Source organism: Hylobates moloch, unplaced genomic scaffold, assembly GCF_009828535.3.
Source record: "Hylobates moloch isolate HMO894 unplaced genomic scaffold, HMol_V3 SCAFFOLD_3, whole genome shotgun sequence".
Lineage (NCBI taxonomy): Eukaryota > Metazoa > Chordata > Mammalia > Primates > Hylobatidae > Hylobates > Hylobates moloch.
Window position 1 is genome coordinate 56,848,872 of NW_026652278.1, and position 22,270 is coordinate 56,871,141.

General features: G+C 35.4%; 1 long non-coding RNA gene across 2 annotated transcripts in view; it reads right to left on the reverse strand.

Moving 5' to 3' along the window:
* LOC131383061 (uncharacterized) overlaps positions 1–22,270 on the reverse strand; it is a 211,685-nt gene that overhangs the window by 125,139 nt on the left and 64,276 nt on the right. The window lies entirely within an intron of this gene.

A 22,270-nucleotide genomic window follows, 5' to 3' on the forward strand; every position in this document is an offset into this window, starting at 1 on the left:
AAACATTCGGGTTTTGGGGACGGTATTTATCAAAGTGATTTGACAATTCATATTGTTCCATCTGAATGTTCCTAGGAAAATGTGGATTCTTATTGTTTGTCCATAATTTATTGTTATTTTAGTATTACCACTACATTGAAAAATAGCAATTTGGTTTGAAAATTAACATTAACTTTGTACCACAATCCAAATTTTAAAAAGCTTTTTTTTAAAAAAACAAAGTACCTAATTGCCTTCTCCCCCACTGAGTGGTAGAACTACTTTAATATCATTAATGTATAAATAGTTTCTCATTTTGGGGGGAATAGTCAATTAGTAAGCTTAACTACCCAAGCACATACATAAAGGACACTATATTAATGCTTTTAATTCTGCTAACCTTGACAGAGACCATGACATCAACCTGAGACACACCTTCTTTCTCCATTAAAAACAAATATACTACTTTGATTTCAAAAGAAAAATGCAGCATCTCTCAATAAGCTTATGTAAGTAATTTAGTTTGGAGGGGTAGGAAGCTATATTTATAAAGATTTTAAGTAAATTGAGAATAGGCCCTGGATTCAAATAGAAGAGTAAGGAAAAGAAAATAGGGAAAACAGGACCATTTATTATCATCACCTTTTAGAAAACACCCAACACTCTTGCACCAAGATACAACACATTTGATGAGTGACCTCGTTTCTGCGTCATGATGTTTGCAAGGAGAAGAGTGTCCAGCATACAGATATCACTCTCAGAGATAGTCTGGGGAATTGGTTTTCCTCTTTGGGAAGCCATAAATCTTGTGGCTGTTTATCATGACCTAACAGGACCTCTGTCTGAAGGAATGGCAGGTGCATTCTGACTCTAATCTCTGACATCAGCCTGGGCTGGCTGGTAACGTGTGTTTACACAGAACTGTCTGAAAGCTGTGGCATGTGACAAGTGTCACAGCCCTGCCTTCTTTGGGCAGCCTAATTGACTATTGCTACCTAATACAGTAGGGAAGGGGCCCGGTGCCAGGCCAGGGAAACCTAGATAGGGAAAGGGAAGCAACTGCTTCTGAGGCCAAGTTTGAAATCAAAGGAAGGCACATATGATTAAACAGATCTCCAATGCTTATAATCAAAAATTCGATACAATCAAAAAGTCTTATAGATTCTATTCCAGAGGGATCTTTAAAAACTAAAATGACAACAGGAGGTAGCTAAGACGGATAGAGTGAAATAAAAACTGCACATGGCCTAGGACTCAGGCTGCAAGAGGAACCAAGAGGAATCAGACCAGAAGAGCATCCTCCTCGAATGAAGAGCACCCAGGAGACAGGAACAGAGATGGGGCCAGGAGGTGGAGGGGAGCTTCCGGAACAAACTGTAAAAGTGCATGGAGGGGCCTGCCAATGGTGGCATTAAGGAAAGTGGCTGGAAAATCAATATGGAAAGGAAAAAAATTTTTAAAGAAGTCTAGTGAAAAATGAAAAACAGCCTCATTAAAACATTTGGAAGTGATTATAAAAACCACCTTGAAATAATCAGTGTTAAACACAGCTTAAGAAAAATGTACTGAGATTTAATTCAGTTAACTCTTTCGATCCTACGTTGATGTCGGCTCTCACAGGCACAACTTTATGCTAAATATACCCTTCTTCTCACTGTACCGGTTTTAAATAGGAACCATTGATGCAAAGAGGAAGTGACTCAAACAAAATTCAAAGAGTTATGAATTAAAGAAACCATGCAAATTACCTCTGATTTTTTTCTTTAAATCATACAATCCAAAAAAGAACCCAAAACAACTCCATCATGATTGTACATAAAAGGAGCAGCTTAAAATAAAATGTTTGTAATCAACCAATGAAGAAACTATAATGTTAAAACAGACTTTTTTTATTTATTTGTTAAATGACTCAATTTCCTTGGCCAGAAAAGAGGTCACAATGAAAATGAAGCTTGACCAAAACAGCAACCAAGAACCAAGGCAAGTGGCCATCCTGGCCCTTCCGTTACACCATGGTCCCCTGTCCAGGAGTTACCAGCTGCCCTAAGTCAGAACTTCAAGGAGCCTATGAACATCAGGAATCCTGGGCAGATTCTGTGTGTGTTTGTTTATGCTTTTTCTTTTCCTGGGCAAAAGATTTGTTAACCTTTTTGCAACTTCCCAAAAGGAGTTTATGACTCAAAGAAAGTTTGAAGGTTTGAAGTCACTTATTTGAATAACTGACTGCTTTCACAACGTGAAGGTGGTAGGGGCCAGTAGCCCCAAGGGCCGCCCCCTAAGTATTCTATCACCTGTTTCTTTAATGCTAAAAAATGCCACAATTAGAATTGTATTGCTGTTAGCTCACAACTAAATCCTGTTAAAATGAAAATCCTCTACATATATATGTATATATGTATATAAATATATGTGTATGTATATATGTATATACATATACGTGTATGTATATATGTATATACATATATGTGTGTGTATATATGTATATACATATATGTGTGTGTATATATGTATATGTGTGTATAGAGAACCTCCAATAAAAGAAAAAAAAGCATTTTATATCATCCTCCAATAAAGAAATCAGGGCTTCTTGAATAGATGGCTGATTCTCTGACTGGGACATAATGAGCCTGGGGGCATCTTGTAGTACCAGAAAATAAAGAATTGCTAAAGTCAATGACTAAATAAAATAACCCTGGGAGGTTAGGGGTGTGTCAAAGGGATATAGCAGCTACCTGAAATAGCTCCCAATGTTCTAAGCTGGAGCAATTTGAGTAAAAATAAATAAAGTAGAATTGGACCCAAAGTATAAAATAAATAACCAAGAATCCATACTGACATAAATAAATGGTTGGATAAATAAATGGGAGAGAAGCGATAAATCCCTCATGCAGAAGCATTCCAAATGCTATATCCTAGATGTAGAAGATATTCCTTCTTCAAGTGGGGGGAGCTTCATTCCCTACTGCTTCAGTGTGAGCTGGGCTTACTGATTTCCTTCCAAAGAGTACAGCATGGAAAGAGGAGGATAAAAGAGTAACTTTACAATGGAGAAATCTGGCAAACACTACCTCAGCCAGGTGATTAAGGTATCAACAGTCATAAATCATGTAGATAAAATGTACCCTTGGTATGATATAATAAAAATGGCATTTTACCTCTGTGGTCTTCCTCCACCAAACCTTTCCATAATCCTAGTCGTGACAAAAACATCAGACAAATCCAAGTAGAGAGGCATCCTATAAAATACCTAATCAGAATTATGAAAGCCATCAAAAACGAGTAAAGTATGAGAATCTGCCACCACAAGAGGACCCAAAGGAGACATGACTACTAAACTCCTAAATATCGTGTGACATCCCTGTATGGAATCCTGGCACCAGAAAAGGGCATTAGGTAAGAACAAAGGAAATAAAAATAAAGTATGGACTCTAGCTAACTGGGAAAAAAATGAGCTAGAAGGATACCTACCAGTATTATGATACAAGTTGGGGAGAGCAGTGTTGGCCATAGACATGAAGAAAGTGGACAATGAGGCTGTGTGATGGTTCAAAGGAATTCTAGCAGAATCCAAAATGCCTTATATTTTTTAAACAACACTGGTACCTTATGTGATGAGGGTGAATCTGGGTAGCAGGCATATTATTACTGCTATACTATTCCTTAATTTTTCCATAAGTTTTAAATTTATTAAGAAAAATAAGTAAATGTGTTTGTCAAAAGCAGGAAGCAGGTAACCCTTTGAGCTGCAGGCTGTCATCTCTGTACAATGGTTTTCCAGCTGAGCTCTGTAGTCCCATATTTCTTATCACCATCTCAAGGACCAGAGCAAAGGTATAGAAGGCTGAGTGGGCAGGACTCCAGAAACTACTGTTGCTTCAATCAGAGCAATCTGCTCCCAACTGTTTTATCAACTGGGATGACTATGTAATAAGGAAGGATGCTCCCTCTTAAAATGTATACTGCTGGTTGTGATTTTTTTTCCTTAAGAACAGCATCCTCCAATTTTAGTAGGACATGTGGGCACTCAGAATACAATTCACATTGCCCATGCTTCCTTGCAGGTAAGTGTGGTCATCTGACCATCTAAGTTACAGAAAGTAGGATATAAAGTATCCTTAAAGGAAGCGTCATTCTCTCTCCTGCCCTTTCCTGCTTCCTTCTGGCTGAAATATTGGATGCAATGCCTATAGCTTTCAAGTTTTGTGAACACCTGGAACTAGGAGTTGACCTTCACAAAGTAAGGAACACATGGTGGAGCACCAAGACATAATATGAGAAAGAAATTAACCTGTGTCTTATTCATTTGGTGATTTAATTTTTTTCTGTTCCTTGCAGCCTAATCTAGTTCTAGCATGTCTAAAGAAATATCACTCATTTGGATGCATTAATTGGGACAGACCATGGGCCCAAAAGAGGATTTCCTCTAATCTCATGGGTTAGGGTGTTGATGTATAAGGGAGGCTGGTTTGGGATATGAACTGTCTCTGAGACAGGAGAACCCTCATGCCCTAGCTTCCCAGACACTGTGGGTGAGAATGCTTTGGACCAATGGCTGTAGATTGTGTTATGAAAGGGCAGTTACCTAAACGGTAGAGCCATATGAGCAGGAGCACAGATGACCATAGCTCTGCCTAACACAGAGCAAAAGAAGTTTCCATTCACCTCTCACATCTGCAGTCTACCACCAGCCAAAAAATGGTAGTGTATGCAGGTAGGTCTCTGCTGTGGTATTCCATGGACACACAACTGCCATGGCTTTGGGACTACAGTCTCCACCAGTGACACCACGTGGCAGCAATGGCAACGACAGCAGTGGAGGTCTTGGCTCCTGGTAAATGCATTAGACTACTTTGGATTTTTTCTTCATGTGGTATCTTACATGTCATGGACTGTATATACACTTTTAGCATTGTTGGGCTTGTTATGGGAAGGAAAGGTCCAAGTAGAAAAGAGAAACATTTTCATGACACCATGATGGGACTTAGCATCATGTAATTTGAATATGAAAAGAGAGATGACCTTGTTTTGAACTCCTACATGGTGAAATGGGACATATTGGTTACATGTGTAAGACTTCATTTAACATAAGGTTTTGCTGCTAAAGTAAATTTGAAAAATCACTGCCTTACTGTGAATGAAGGCTGAGGACTTTACAGTAAATGCGTTAAAACTCCAGACTTCAAATCAGACACACAGGGTTTGAATCCCAGCTCCCCTGCCTCTTTTTATGTTCATGGACAACTAATGTAATCTTTCTGAAGCTCCATTGCCTCTTCCAGACAAAGAGGATAACTACCTCTAGCTCTCCTATCTTGGGAGGCAAGGAAGATATTGTGCCCAATGGATATCTGTGTGTGAAAGTAGTTAAGGTGAGTTAGCAATCAAATGACCAAAAGTGATGAACTATGAGTGGTACATAGAATCATGACTCCACAAAGATGTCTAGGTCTCAATCCCAGGAACCTATAAATATGTCATCTCACATGGCAAAAGGAACTCAGTTACCACAATGTAGGAGCTGGATCTGCCTGAAAAGAGCTTGGGTCTTTCAGAACCACCAAGCAGTGAAGAGATCCTGAGCGACTATACAGTTAGTATTTGTGGTTGGAATAATTATGCCACCATATGTGTGACATGACCATGGCCCTTGGAAAGGACAGACATGCACACCATAAACTAACACCAACATTATATTCAAAGAAAGGGACTCAGGAGCAATGACAGTTGTTTGAGTCACAAGCACTCCTGAGAGAAGGCAGGAAGACATCATGGCATGAAGGGAAAGGAAATACCTTTTCTAACTCAGTCAGTACCAGTGTGATCCTTGGCATATCACACCATCCTGGAGCCTTAGTCTCAATGTATTTGAAGTGAAATTGAATAATATATGTAGCTATGAGGTCTCTACCTGACCTAATTTTTAAAGCCTCTAAGTGGTAAGAACTCCATTTTACTGTCAGAGTTCACTTTATTAACATTTCTTTCTTTATGGGTAAACATGTAAAAAGGTTTATAACCAAGTTACTTTCCTCTTGATCGGCTTTTTGTATATTTTCTTACTTTCTAAGAAAAGCGCTATATTTTACCAAATTTTACCATTATAATTCCAAACATGAGCCATGATTCTCTAGACCCATTAGCCCTGTTAAACTATTCCCTAAGATATCACAAAAAAAACTTGGTCTTTTTTCTTATCTGCAGTTTCTTCCAACATTTTTTTCAATCTCCTCCAGCATTTTATTTGCCGCCAAACTGATTCACAAGCCCTCTAAACTGTGAGGCACTGAGGTTTCTGACCAACATACCAAAAACCTGGGACTCCGGGTTATGTTGAAAAGGAAAGGAGATAATTCCCCAACCCTATTAAAACTACTAAGACAACATAGCCTCTACAGAAACCAAATATTTAAATTCTAAAATTTTGAGGGATAATAGAGTCATTATTATTAAAGTGAAATAATTCAAGCCTCCTTTTGTTGGATATGTTGATTCATTCTTTCTAGTCCTGTGAATCGGACCTCCTAGAATAACCTGATTGGGGCAAATTCAACACATTTTAGTTCAATTTTCTCAAATTCAAACACAACTTGCACAATGAGGTGAGTTTCTAACAATTCAAAGGAACACACCATTAAATTAAAATTCCTAACCTGATTGTTTGAATCACACTGGGCTAAATTTACATTCTCCATAACACTGTGGGAATTCACTCTGTGGGAGATTTTTCTAGCTACATTTTTTTAAGCAAATCTTTTCTTTTCTGTTCTTCTTTTTAAGGGTGAATTAGTTGTTGCTGTACCTTTAATGATAAGAAGAAAGAAATAAAACTGGGCTCCAGGAAAAAACAATGAGGCAATAATTTTGAAATTAAAATACAGCGCATGATATATCAATATAATTGTCCTGCGTATGTGGAGATAACTCCGCTTTGATGGTGTTATTTCCTGAGCACGCAAAACCTAATAAAATCTGGAGGGCTGAATTGATGAGAAATTCAGTGTTAGAGATTATGAAAAACACACACTCAAATAGCCAAACAAAATTACTGAAAAACAATTTTAGTGCAGAATTATTTATCTAAGTAATGCAGGAGGATTTATACAGATCTCTCAACATTAAAATAAATTACTTATAACACTTAACTTCTTTGACAAAGGAAAATGTGATTATGTAACTAGCTGTTTGACTTTGACCAAGTCAGTTGATGCTTCTGTGCCTCAGATTCCTTAATGTTTTCTTAATCATCCTTAAGGAAACTTTTAATTCTAAAATTTCTGTGATTGTGTGCTTGTAGTGACAGGTTTTTTTTCCCCTTATCTTTTATCCATCTCATTTCTTCAAAATGAAATCATGATTTATGGAATAGAAAAGATTCAGTAGTGACCAGCTCACCAATTGATAATATAAATGCCAAATTGCATCAGAATCAGCCATGAAAGCATCCAAGCAACCATGAAGTATACAAGGGAAAAAATCATCACGATGCTAGCCTTCCCTACACAAATGTAGTTTAACCACTTATTTGTTTGATGTGACGCTGTGTGTCATTGAACTGTTCCGAGTCTGTTTTCTTTTTCTCAAATATAAAATGGAGGTAATAACAGTATTTGCTGCACAGGATTACTGGGAGACTTAAATGAAACCCCGATGTCCGCCATGCAATAAAAGCTCCATAAATATTTCCCATTACTACTATCATCATCATAAATATTACAGATAAACTCTCAGCTGTGATCACCATTTGGGGAATAAATTTGAAGGAACTGGACATTCCACTTTTAATGTGAACATTACAATTTAATGGAAGATAGGAAAAATTTGGTAAGAGAAATTCTTCCATCCTTTCCTTATAAATAATAGAACATTCGTTCAAACAAATAAGAACAAATTGTCTTACAACAAAGTAATACACTTTGACTGCATAGTCATAAAAAAGAAATTTGTGAGATATGTGATTCTGCTATGAAGAGAAAAGGTGAAGGAGAAAATGGAAGAATAATTTTCTGTCTATGCCTTGGCATCTGTTCCCAGGCTTTGAATTATTTTCCCAACTGATTAACCCCTTCTACTTATAAACACAGAAATCATACTTTATGAAAACTCCAAAGTTTTTCTTTTAATTTTCTTGGATTTTTGACAGCCTCTACTTCTTTTTACCCCACTAATCCCTCTTCCTCATACACACCCGTTGGATTTCTCACAGCTCACTTAAGAGTCATGAAGGTACAGTCTTCTTGCTTCTTCTGTCAGAATTTGATATATTATACCAAGGAATTTCTCTGGCCTCAAACTGCACTGGCAATTCCTAACCCCAAATTACTTGAGTGAGGCTAATTTATTTATATGACATTAATAACAGAGTTCCTAACATGGCTGTAGGTATTAAATAAAAAAGTAAAGTTTTAGCAAATAGCTCAGGAGAGGAAGGTGCCCAGAGTGGAGTGAAGAGAAGAAGCCTAACAAGATGGAGGGATGGAAGCCTTAGCAACAGAAGGAACAATGGTCAATAATTGAGAAATTGTCCCTGGACCATGAATGCTGTATGTCCTCATTAAAGATATTGATCATGCAATAACATAACGTGAACTGCTGTATGTACCCGGTTCAATTCCGCACCCATACCCAACTTTTGTACAAATCTCTTATAAATTTCATTTTGTGTCACTGGTCCTTTGAAGGATAAGGTACCAAAGTGAATTTAGTGTTGGGAAGGCAAATTAGTGACAACAAGCTCAGAGACAGATACTAAAATTAAAAAAAAAAAAAAAAAAAAAAACAACTAATTCCGTAGAAGAAAACAGAGCCAGAAAAACCTAAGCCCTCAACCCAAGAATTTGGGGGGACATTACAAGCCATCCTTGAGTTTTACCTCTATATATGGAATGAGAACTCAGGTGAATTTTATGTGAATGCCAAAGGACAGGGTACCCCAGTGGGCTGCTAGATTGCAAAGGTAAAGTACTTGGCAAGTACTTGTAAGCTTAAGTGCTCAATAAATATCAGCTATACTATTAGTGAAGGTTTTCCTTGCTTTGATTTTGGGTGATATTCTGGTTATTTAATATTTGCACCCAATATTTTCCCTCATAGTGCTTACCAACATTTGTAGCCACATATTTATTTTCATAGCCTAATTGACTATCCTTCTTTAATCTCGATGTGGCTTTTTAGAACATATACGCTAGATCTCTTATACTGCTCCATACATATTGACAAACTTGTACTATTTGATTCTTCATTTTACCAAGCACAAAAACACACCGCTTACCTATAATTGAATCAATCTATAGCTTTCTTTACTTTGTCATTTCTTCCTGACTACACTCTGGTCACCCCTAGTAGATTCAGGAAATGTTCTAGTCTTAGAAAAAATAATCACAGGTTTCTACTCAAAAAAGAAAACCTCTACAAATGTTGATAAAGTGGTATAAGATGGACTATATTAGATGGAGGGAGAAAGAAAAAGGAAGGAGATTACATCCTGCATCAACCTCTAAGCAACCCAGTTGTTTACTGGTTAGGTTTATTTACTGTAAGTAACAGAAACCAAATCTGGCTAACTTAGCCAAACACTAAAAATAAAATGGAATAGAAAAATTGTAATTTGTTCGCATTCAGTAGTAATATCTTTGTCATCATTCTATCTAGAGGCTTACATATTATCATTAGTGTTTGGTTTCTCCCCATCTTTTTGTTCTGTCTTCTTCCATGATGCTGTCATTATCTAGATCCATACAGTGATAAGAAAGTTGCCAGAAACTCTAGAACTGTATCAACTAAGGTACAATTCTATTAGAAAAGAGAGAATGCATCTTCCTGGACACCCCAGCAAAAGCCCTAGAAAGGACTTTGATTGAACTTGATTGACTGGCTTTTGTCCTAACTCAGCAAAGCAACATGGCTGAGGAAAATGAATCCTGCTAATTAGCGTAAGCTTAAGTTATAGGCCAAATCATGGACTGAGAAAAAAGAGAAGGTTGTTTCTTGAAAGAAAATTAAAATCTGATGTCTGGAAAACAGTAAATAACAATAATAATAATGTTAACATTTTGTTGGTCTTGTATGTCTGGAAGTTATTCTATACGCTTTATTTATACTAACTCATTTAATCTTCACATGCAGGTATATATGATTATTATCTCATTTGGCAGATGAGGAAATTGAAGCTCAAATAGTTAAAAATAACATGGACAGAATTACTCACATAGTTCCTGAAAGAGTTGAGATCTGAACCCAGGCAGTCCTGAGCCAGAATGTCTTCATAACCACTCTAATTCACGAAGTATATTATGTGTAGGAAGCAAAAAAAATTAATCAGTTAAAATTGTGTATTTTCACAGACTCTAGCTGTGTAATTATGCTCACTGATTTACCCTTCAGGCCCTACAAATAGTATTTGACATATAAGAAGTAGTTATTGAATGAATAGCTTAATAAATGAGTGAAAGAATAAGTGATTGGGGTATGAAATCTACAGCAACGTATCTCAGCTAACTTTAAGCTTCAACTAAATTTTAAACTCCTGGGGACAGTCATACCTTGTGAGCTTTCTGTATTCTATCCAAAGGCAAGCACAGTGTTAAGTACACAATAAGTTCTTAAAAATGACTTCTCATTATTGGAAGCCTACCCTGCACAGTAAATCCTGCAGATTATTATAATTTAGGCTTTATAAAAGATGTCCTATTTTACAGATGACAAAAACTGATGCCGAGAAAGGTTAAGACATTCTCAAGGTCATATAACTAGTAATGAGAGTGCTGAGATTAGAACTCTCATCTATTTTACCATCATGGAAGCTTTTTCCGACCTCATTCTCCATTGTGCTTCTTCCCTCACCAAGAGCTCACACTATAAGAGGTATCTATAGTGACCAAGTGCTCCTATACTTACGAGCTCTCATGAAGATACAGCTGTATGTATGAAAGTCCAAAAAAAAATCAATATTTAAATTTAAAAAGCAAATCTTTGGAAACATGCACTAAAGGGAGAAAGGTGTGTTTTCTTTCATTACAGTGATAGGAAAAGAAAAGAAAGAGGAATTTTTCAAGAATTAATTGTCAAAGAAACCAATCTCATACCATGTTGGGAAGCTAAGCAGAAGGCTGTATCAAGTGACAAGTTCCGAAGACAAGTACCCTTTATTGAGAGTTATTTGACCCGCCTTAAGTCTCTTCAGTTCAAATCTGGAATCTGTCAAGGGTGCTCAAATGTGTTCAGCCAGTCAACTGTAATAAAGACAATGAATGGGCTCCAGAACTTGCTGTTACTTAACTCATTGTGAAAAATCTTAAGGTTTTGTTTCTGTATTAGATTACTTGTCAGCTGAATCGAATGTTCAGAACTAATAGTAAGGAATAAATCAGGAGAGAATGAATGCCTTTCTCCTCAAAGACCCCAATAATATAAAATTACTAGAGCTAGCTAAGTTGGAATATACTGAATAACTGAATATATTTATACATTGCAGATGGTGTGGAATGCTGCCAGTGATACCTTGGGGATAACTTAAAGTCTGGTTTTCCTAGGGGCAGACAGATAAAATAGCCAAAATAGAATCCTTTCAAACTTGAATCAAAGAGATGGAATGAAAATGTAAACTCATTTAAAAACTCGAAGGACTTATCTACTCTAATACAAACCAAGGGAATAACTCAATACGTTTGAGAAAAAATACTGTTTCTTATCAAATCATCAGAGTAAAAAGGTCTTTGCAAAAATAAATAGACCCACAATGCCACCATACAGACTAAATATCTGAGACTGTGTGTTCAAAGGCAAAGTGAAGTGGAGAAGAGATGAATCAATTTTTTTCTATAATTCACATAAACTATTCTCCTTTTAAAGGGACTGGAGGCTCAGAATTAACCAGATTGGCAATGTTGATTTAGCTCACAGAGCAATTTAGAATTTTATTTTTATTGGAACCAAAAGAACATTAAAAAAAATCTAGTCCTAATTAACTCACAGTATAGCTCAGACAATCTAAGTTCAGAGGGATTAAGCTACCTGCCCAAGGTCACACCACTAGTTTAGCTGTAGAGGAAGAATAAATATCTAGGATGCCTAACTCCTAGCCACCTGTTTCTTTACAACACACTATACTTGATTTGATATTTGTTTCTAATATGTTTTCTCTGGGGCAGCTTCATTCATGAAGACATATCTAAATATAAACAAGAAACAGAATTTTAGGGACTGAATTTAGTCACAAAAGAAAACAAAAAATCTGAACTTCCCCAAAATTGATCAAGGTATATTTAATCATCATTTCACCAAGATATTTATTATACAACTGTGAAATTCACAGCATAGCTAAACTAAATATTTCACCTGATTTCATTTAGGAGTAATTTGGAACTACTGTTTCCCTAACATTAATCTTACTTGTCTGTATGATAATACAATAAATCTATTAATTTAGTAGGGCAAAACATTTTCTAAAGTATATATGTGTGTGTGACTTTATATATACATATATAAAATAATCTAAACATGTGTTTATATAGTTATATATCCCCTTTGATGAGATAATGTTTTGTGTCTGTTCTGATGATGACCTCATTGTTATTACAGGGCTTCTTGACATTTTTGGAGTATAATCATTAAACATGTTTAGTTTCACAAAGATTATGCTCCAGTAAGAAAGGTATTTTATTCTTCCTTTCGTTAGTATGAAGCTTAAATATTCTTTTCATAAGTCTGACTCCCTGTCATCAGATAATCTATTTTAAATTAATTTTCCTTCTCTTGGTTCCAAAATGCAGATTGAGGCAGGAGCTCAAGAAAGATTGCTCCTTGGTTTTTAGACTGTCTTTTTAAAATAAGATGTAGATCTATCTTGCCACTCATTAAGGGCCTTTAAGAACCAGGTCACTTGTCCTGTTCTGACTGAATGCTGGCACTATAGCTAATGAAAACTACCCTATGGTTGAATTAGACCTAACAGTCTTCACTTCCTGCCTTAATTTGCAGTTACAGCTTTTTTCAGGATAGCGTTGTATACAGTAAGACCTCTACAACTGTGTAAACAGCTTTATCTGAAAACTGGACACTCTAGGCACAATTGTTATTGATAAGAGGTAAAGGGATTATGGTTCAGATGCATTTTCAGTGTGAATGTGAAAAGTCTCATCAATTCCCTGAGATAGCCAGTGTTAATCTCTTGATATCATCTATATTCTGCCATCTTTAATGATATTACATTTTGTTTTTTGGGGAAAGAAATTTATTTCTCCCTAATGAGTGAAGGGTCCAGAGTCAATAAAACACAGAATTACACAAACAGCCACAATCTCAAAGAAATCGCCAACTCCGGAGTTTGACTCTAATCTGAGTTTAAATAATAACTTATGAGGAGGCAAAATACTTTGCATATGCAAAGGTTCATCTCTCTAAGGCTAAAGGAAAGTGGAAAAGTGGATCCAGACGGCACCCAGCATATTAAACACATCTTCTTTTTATTTGAATTGTAATAATTCCAGCATATTCCTTGGATACAGAAACAGAGCCAATGAATTGTATCCTTAAACTCGACTGTAAAATCTACCACTTAGCGCTTCCATATTAGTAATGGTCTAAATGGACATGGGAACTTTGGAGTGTTAAATCCCACATGAAACATACGGATTTCTCTACACCAAGACCTCCTATTGCACACTTACGGTGTTACTGGGTTTTTCAGCGGAGCAATCAATAAAAAATCACTGTTTGATTTGACCAAAATTTGAAAGACTTGAGTAAAGTAAAAGCTGCAAGTATTCGTTCACTTATTCATTCATTTATTCAACAAATAGTGATCTGTACCTGGCCTTTTAGAGTTTCTAATCAGACAAGAAATTATGAGAAAATAATATTGCTGTCAAAGAAATTCACTGGCTTGTCTTGTCAAACTCTCAAAGGACTGGTTTGTAACCTTATGGAGGAGAAGGCCCACAGACTCTGTAGAGAAATTATTGAAAGCTGTAAACCTTCAAAAACAACAACACCACTAACAAAAAGACACCTAAATCCAGACAAACACACAAATGTTTACATGCTACTTCAAGGGTTTTCAAGTGTTTCTAAAATTTACCCAAGGACACATGCTTAAGAACCACTGCTCTAGATTAAAGACCTAATCAATTAGCTAAAGGCTAATCAGTTAGCTGCCAATGGTATACACCAAGGCAGTGTCATACTTTTTCCATCTTCAGCATTCACTTTAACACTGTATTCATCAGTGTTACCGAATTGAGAGATGAGAACACTGATTTGGGTCTCTCTCTCTCTGTCTCTCTCCCTCTCTCTCTTTCTCACATACACACACACACACACGCACACACCATTTGCTAACTTCATTGCCAGTTCATCACTTTATCTTGGGGAAAAAATGCGCTTTCTCGAAATTTATAAATATTCAGCAGAAAAAGTCAAAGAGTGGTTCTCTTTTTTTGTATAGGCTAGATAAACACAAACTATTGCAATTCAAAAAGAATTTTAGAAGCCTTTAAAAATATTTTAAAGGCTAAGTTAAACGACAAATAGTACACTGTGTCTCCAGGGAGAGAAGAAAGAAAAAAATTAACATAATTATACATTGATAAAATCACTGAGTCCCAGACATTTTGTCTGAAAGAGCAGATTATATTTTACCTGGAACCTTCACTTTCATTAATTTCCCCCACCTCATTTCTGGTACTGCTTTCACCTTCATGGCTCTGGTCTTAGTATAGACTCCAATCAATGACCTGGATGTGAAGGGATCCCTGGCTGGCAGATCATTGTTTCTGCAGCAGATCAATATCACAATGCTATAGTTCATGGAGCCTTGGCCAACTAGTCTCTTCCAGATCTCAGAGTGACAGCTTTGCTGATCTTTCTGAGCTCTAGCCTCATGTACTTATAAAACTAGGGAATGGCATTTGGGGAACCCAGGAGTGACAGGTACATTCTGTATGTGATAACCCTCATCATGAATAGTTTTCATGTTTAGCAGTTCCAAGGAAAGAAGAATTTTCCACTAGTACATCAAATGATCCTATATATAAATCAATTGGCATGGACAATTTTGATATTCATTAGGTAAATCAAATATATGAAGACAAACATCTTGAACATTAACATATCAATGAAACATAATTGATAATGTTAGTAAATTATTATTTATTTTTAGGTGTAATAATGGTCATGTAATTTTTTTACTTAATTTTTTTCATTTTTAATTTGTATAGGTACATAGTACATATATATATTTTTATAGAGTACATGAGATATTTTGATATAGGAATAAAATGCATAATAATCACATGATAAATGGGGTACCCATCACCTCAAGCATTTATCATTTATTTGTGTTACAAATATTACAATTATACCCTTTTACTTGTTTTTAAATATACAATAAATTATTGTTGACTCTACTCACCTTGTTGTGCTATCAAATACTAGAGCTTATTCATTCTACCTAACTACATTTTTGTGCCCATTAACCATCCAAACATCTCCACCTGCACTACCCTTCCCAGCCTCTGATAACCATCATTCCACTCTCTATCTCCATAAGTTCAATTGTTTTAATTTTTAACTCCCCCAAATAAGTGAGAACAAGTGATATGGTTTGGCTGTGTCCCCATCCAAATCTCATCTTGAATTGTAGCTCCCATAATTCCCATGTGTTGTGGGAGAAACCTGGTGGGAGATAATTGAATCATGGGGGCAGTTACCCCCATACTGTTCTCATGGTAATGAATAAGTCTCATGAGATCCCATGGTTTTATAAGGGAAAACCCCTTTCTCTTGGCTGTCATTTCTCTCTTGTCTGCTGCCATGTAAGACGTACCTTTTGCCCTGCACCATGATTGTGAGACCTCCCCAGCCACGTGGAACTGTGAGTCCATTAAACCTCTTTTTCTTTCTAAATTACCCAGTCTAATGTATGTCTTTATCAGCAGCATGAAAACAGACTAATACAAGTGAACTCTGTCTTTCTGTGCCTGGCTTATTTCACTTAACGTAATGTACTCCAGTACCATCCATGTTGTTGAAGATGACAAGATCTCATTCTTTATGGCTGAAAATGTACTACATTTTCTTTATCCATTCATCTGTTGATGGGCACTTAGGTTGCTTCCAAATTGTGGCTGTTGTGAATATGCTATAATAAACATGAGAGTGCAGATATCTCTTTGACACACTGATTTCATTTTCTTTGGATAAATACTCAACAGTGGAATTCCTGGATCATATGGTAGTTCTATTTTTAGTTTTTTTGTGGAACCTCTAAACTGTTCTCCATACTGGTTGTACTAATTTACATTCCCACAACAGTGTACAGGGGTTTCCCTTTATCCACATCCTTGCCAGTATTCATTATTGCCTGTTTTTTGGATAAAAGCCATTTTTACTGGAATGAGATATCTCATTGTAGCTTTGATTTGCTTTTTTTATTATCAGTGATGTTGAGCACCTTTTCATATATTTGTTTACCCTTTGTATGTCTGCTTTTGAGAAATGTCCATTCAGATCGTTCATTTGTTTTTTAATCAGATTAGATTTTTTCCTATTGAGCTGTTTGAGCTCCTTATATATTCTGGTTATTAACCTCTTGTCAGATGGACAGTTTGCAAATATTTTCTCCCATTGTGTAGGTTGACTCTTAACTTTGCCAATTGTTTCCTCTGCTATGCAGAAGCTTTTTAACTTGATGTGATCTCGTTTGTCCATTTTTGCTTTGGTTGCCTATGCTTGTGGGATATTACTCAAGAAATCTTTGCCCAGTCCAATGTCCTGGAGAGCTTTCCCAATGTTTTCTTTCAATAGACTCATAGTTTGAGGTCTTAGGTTTAAGTATTTAATCGATTTTGATTTGATTTTTGTATCTGGTGAGAGATAGGGGTCTAGTTCTATACTTCTGCATATGGATATCCAGTTTTCCCAGCACTATTTATTAAAGAAACTGTCCTATCCCTATTATACGTTCTTGGCACCTTTGTTGAAAATGAGTTCACTGTAGATGTATGGATTTGTTTCTGGGTTGTTCATTCTGTTCCATTAATCTATGAATCCATTTTTATGCCAGTAGCATGCTGCTTTAGTTATTATAGCTCTATAGTATAATTTGAAGTCAGGAAATGTGATCCCTTAAGTTTTGTTCCTTTTGTTCAAAGCCATCTTGGGTCTTTTGTGGTTTCATATAAATTTTAAAATTATTTTTCCTATTTCCATGAAGAATGTAATTGGTATTTATTTTGATAGGGTGCATTGAATCTGCAGATTGCTTTGAGTAGTATAGACATTTTAACAATACTGATTCTTCCATTCCATGAACAAGGAATATTTTTCCATTTCTTTGTGTCCTCTTCAATTTGTTTCATCAATGTTTCATAGTTTTCATTGTAGAAAACTTCCACTTTTTTGATTAGATTTATTCTTTAGTATCTTATTTTATTTGTAGCTATTGTAAATGAGATTACTTTCTTGATTTCTTTCTCGGATTGTTCAATGTTGGCATAGAACTGCTATTGATTTTTATATGATGATTTTGTATCCTGCAACTTTACTGAATTTGTTTCTCAGTTTTAATAGTTTTTTAGTGGAGTCTTTAGGTATTTCTAAATATACGATCATATCATCTGTAAACAAGGATAATTTGATGTCTTCCTTTTCAATTTGGATGCCCTTCATTTCTTTCTCTTGTCTGATTGCTCTAGTTAAGATGTATAGTGCTATTTTGAATAACAGTAGTGAAAGTCAGCATACTTGTCTTTTTATTTTTTTTAAATGAGGTCTCACTCTGTTATCCTGGCTAGAGTGGTGTAATGGTGCAATCATGGCTTCCTGCAGCCTCGACTTCCCTGGACTCAGGTGAGCCCCCAACTTCAGCCTGAAGCGAGAACTACATGCTTGTCACCAGGTCTGGCTAATTTTTTGTATTTCTTTTGTAGAGACAGGGTTTTGCCTTGTTGCCCAGGCTAGTCTCAAACTCCGGATCTCAAGCGATCCGCCCACCCGGGCGGATCTACTGGGAGGATCTACTCCTCAAATACTAGGATTACAGGCGTGACCCACCATGCCTGACGTGGCATCCTTGTCTTATTCGACATCTTAGAGGAAAGGCTCTCAGTTTTTCTCAGTTTTCAGTATGATACTAGCTGTGGGCCTGTCTTATATGGCTTTTATTCGGTTTAAGTATGTTCTTCCTATACCAAGTTTTTTGAGAGTTTTTATCATGAAAGGATGTTGAATCTTATCCAGTGCTTTTTCAGCCTCAATCCCAAATGGTTTTTGTATTTCACTTTGTTGATATGATGTATCACATTGATTTGTATATACTGAACCATGCGTGAATCCCTGGGATAAATCCCACTTGGTCAGGAAGAATGATCTTTTTAATATTTTGTTGAATTTGGTTTGCTAATATTCTGTTGAGGATTTTTACATCAATATTCATCAGGAATATTGGCCTGTAGTTTTCTTTTTTCATGTGTCTTTGTCCAATTTTGGTATCAGAGTAATACTGCCCTGATGATGGAATGAGTTTGGAATAGTCCCTCCTCCTCTATTTTTTGGAATAGATTCAGTAGGACTGGTGTTAGTTCTTTAAATACTTGGTAAAATTCTACAGTGAAACCAATGGGTCTTGGGCTTTCCTTTGCTGGTAGACTTTTTCTTAATGCTTCACTCTCATTTCTTGTTATTGGTCTATTCAGGCTTTGGACTTCTTCATGGTTCAATCTTGGTAGGTTTTATGTATCTAAGAATTTATCAATTTCTCCTAGATTTTCCAAATTATTGGTATATAGTTGCTTGTAATAGTCTCTAATCATCCTTTTAATTTCTGTGGTATCAGTCATAATGTCTCCTTTTTCATCTCTGATTTTATTTCAATCTTCTCTCTATTTTTCTTAGTCTGGCTAAATGTTTCTTAATTTTGTTTATCCTTTCAAAAAATCAACTTTTTGTTTCATTCACCTTTTGTATTGTTTTTTATTTGTTGCAATTTGATTTATTTCTGTTCCAATCATCACTACTTCTTTTCTTCTGCTAATTTGGGTTTGGTTTACTCTTGCTTTTCTAGATCTTTAAGATGCATTGTTTAGTTACTTATTCGAAGTTTTTTTCTGTTTGTTTTTTGTTTTGTTTTGTTTTTTACTTTTTGATGTGAGCACTTATTGCTATTAACTTTCCTCTTAGTACTGCCTTTGCTGTATTCCATAGGTTTTGGTATGTTATGCTTCCATTTTCATTTGTTTCAATAAATTTTTTAAAATCCTTCTTAATTTCTTCATTAACCCATTGGTCATTAAGGAGGATATTAATTTCCATATGTTTGCATAGTTTTCAAAAATCTTCTTTTATGGATTCTGCTTTTCTTCCATTGTAGTTAGTAAAGATACGTCATATAATTTCCATTTTTTTGAAGTGTATAAGATTTGACTGGTGGCCTAATACATGGTCTGTCCTTGGGAATTACTCATGTGCTGAAGAGAAGACTGTATTCTGCAGCCATTGGATGAAATGTTCTGTAAATATCTATTAGGTCCATTTGGTTTGAGTACACATTAAGTCCAATGTTTCTTTTTGATTTTGTGTCTGGATGATCTGTCCAATGCTGAAAGTGGAGTGTTGAAGTCTCCAGCTATTATTGTATTGGTGTCTATTTCTCTCTTTAGTTCTAGTAATATTTGCTTTATATATCTGTTTGTACCAGTGTTAGGTACATATATATTTTAAATTGTTATATCCTTTTGTTAAATTGACACTTTTGTCATTATGTTATGACCTTCTTTGTCTCTTTTTATAGTTTTTGTCTTGAAATCTATTTTGCCTGATGTAGTATAGCTACCCCAGTTCTTTTTTTAGTTTACATTTGCATGGAGTAGCTTTGTCTATCTCTTTATTTTCAGTCTATGTGTCTTTATAGGTGAAGTGAGTTTCTTGTAGACAATAGATCATTGGATCTTTTTTGTTTTATCCATTTAGCCACTCTGTGTCTTTTGATTTGAGAGTTTAGTCTGTTTACATTCAGTGTTATTATTAATGATTTAGGACTTACTCCTGCCATTTTGTCATTTGTTTTCTGATTGTTTTGTGGTCTTATCTTCCTTCTTTCCTTCCTGTCTTCCTTTATGTGAAGTTGATTTTCTTTGGTTTTATGTTTTAATGTCCTGCTTTTTATTTTTTTTTGTACCTGTTGTAGATTTTTTTATTACAGGTTACCATGAGGCTTACAAATAATATCTTACAACTGATGGCAACTTAATCCTGATTGTAAAAACAAACAGATAAACTAACAAACAAGCAAAGAGAGAACTAATAAAAACTCTACACTTTAAATTCATCCCCACCACACACACTTTAACTTTTTGCTGTTTCTATTTATATATTATTTCACTGTTTATGTCTTGAAAAGTTCTTGTAGCTATTTGTTCTCACTGTTTATGTCTTGAAAATTTCTTGTAGTTATTTTTTTACAGGTGAATCTTTTAGTCTTTTTACTCAAGATATAAGTAGTTTACACACACAATTACATTGTTATAACATTCTGTGTTTTTCTGTATACTATTACCAGTGAGATTTGCACCTTCAGGTAATTGCTTATTGCTCATTAACATCCTTTTCTTTCAGATTGAAGAGCTCCCTTTCACATTTCTTGTAGGGTAGGTCTGGGTTGATGAAGTCTCTCAGCTTTGGTTTTTCTAAGAAAGTCATTTCTCCTTCATGCTTGAAGTATATTTTCTCTGGATATACCATTATTCTAGGGTAAAAGTTTTCTTTATTCAGTACTTTAAATATGTCATGCCGCTCTCTCTTGGCTTGTAAGGTTATTGCTGAAAAGTCTGCTGTCGAATGTATCCAAGCTCCTTTGTATAGTAATTGTTTCTTCTCTCTGGCTGTTCTTAGTATCCTTTCTTTACCCTTGACCTTTGGGAGTTTGATTAATAAATGCCTTGAGATAGTCTTATTTGGGTTAAATCTGCTTGGTGTTCTATAACCCTCCATATTTGAATATTGGTATCATTCTATATATTTGAAAAGTTATCTGTTATTATCCCTTTGAATAAACACTCTACCCCAATCTCTCTAACTCCACTTTAAGGTCAATAACTCTTAGATTTGCCATTTTGAGGCTATTTTCTAGATCTTGTAGGCATGCTTTTTTTTGTTTTTGTTTTTGTTTTTCTTTTATCTCTTCTCTGTAATTTCAAATAGCCTGTCTTCAAGCTCATGATTTCTTTATTCTGTTTGAAGGTGATGTCATTTTTCAGGAAAAGAAGCTCTTGTCATTTATAAACATATGCTGAAATATTACACATGAAATAATGTGATGTCTGATGTTTTCTTCAAACAATGTGGAGAGCAAGAAAGTTCTGAAGTATAGATGAAACCAATTTATTCTGGGCCAGGAATTGATAATGCAGAAACTGTGAGACACCCCTTGAGAGTTTATTATAGTCACCTTTTTTGCACATCTTTGAGATTTTTTTCATAATAAAGGTTTTTATAATTAAGAAATCATGAGAAAATGGAAACAACCCAAATATCCATTAACTAGCAAATGGATAAATAACATGTCGTATATCCATATAATTGAATATTACTTGGCTATAAAAAGAAATGAAGTAATAATACATGCTACAGTATTGACAACCTTGAAAATGTATGGAAGTGTAAGAAAGACCACATATTGTATGATTTCATTTGTATGACATATCCAGAATAGTCAAACCTCTGAAAATAGAAAGTGGATTCATAGTTACCTAAGGCTGGCTGGGGAGAATGTGGGCATTTGGGGATGATGGCTCAGGGGAGTGGGGTTTCTTTTGGGGAGTAATAAAAATGTTCTAAAATTGATGTGGGGATGGATGCATAATTCTATGAATATATGGAAAGCCATTGGATTAGGCACTCTAAAAAGAAGACATATGGAGAATAATTTAGAAAACTTGAATATCACCTGTGTGTCAGACATCATTAGAGAAGCATGGTTAATTTTGTTAGAAGGGATAATGACATGGTAAACATAGAAGGAAATCTATTTTTTTATAAAAGCATCCCAAAATATCTAAGGATAAAACATTATAATGTCTGGGATTTCCTTTAAATCACCTCAAGAAATAGATGGAAAAATCTAAATAGTTGTTATATGTATGTTGTATATGAGACATTATAATTTTCTTCCTATGTATGTTTGAAATTTTGAAAAATTTAAAAAATGAAAAGAAACAAAGAGAAATCCATGAGCTATGGGGAAAGGAGACATTTTGAATCCGAATGGTTATTTCCAGGTGAACGTTGCCATCTTACACAC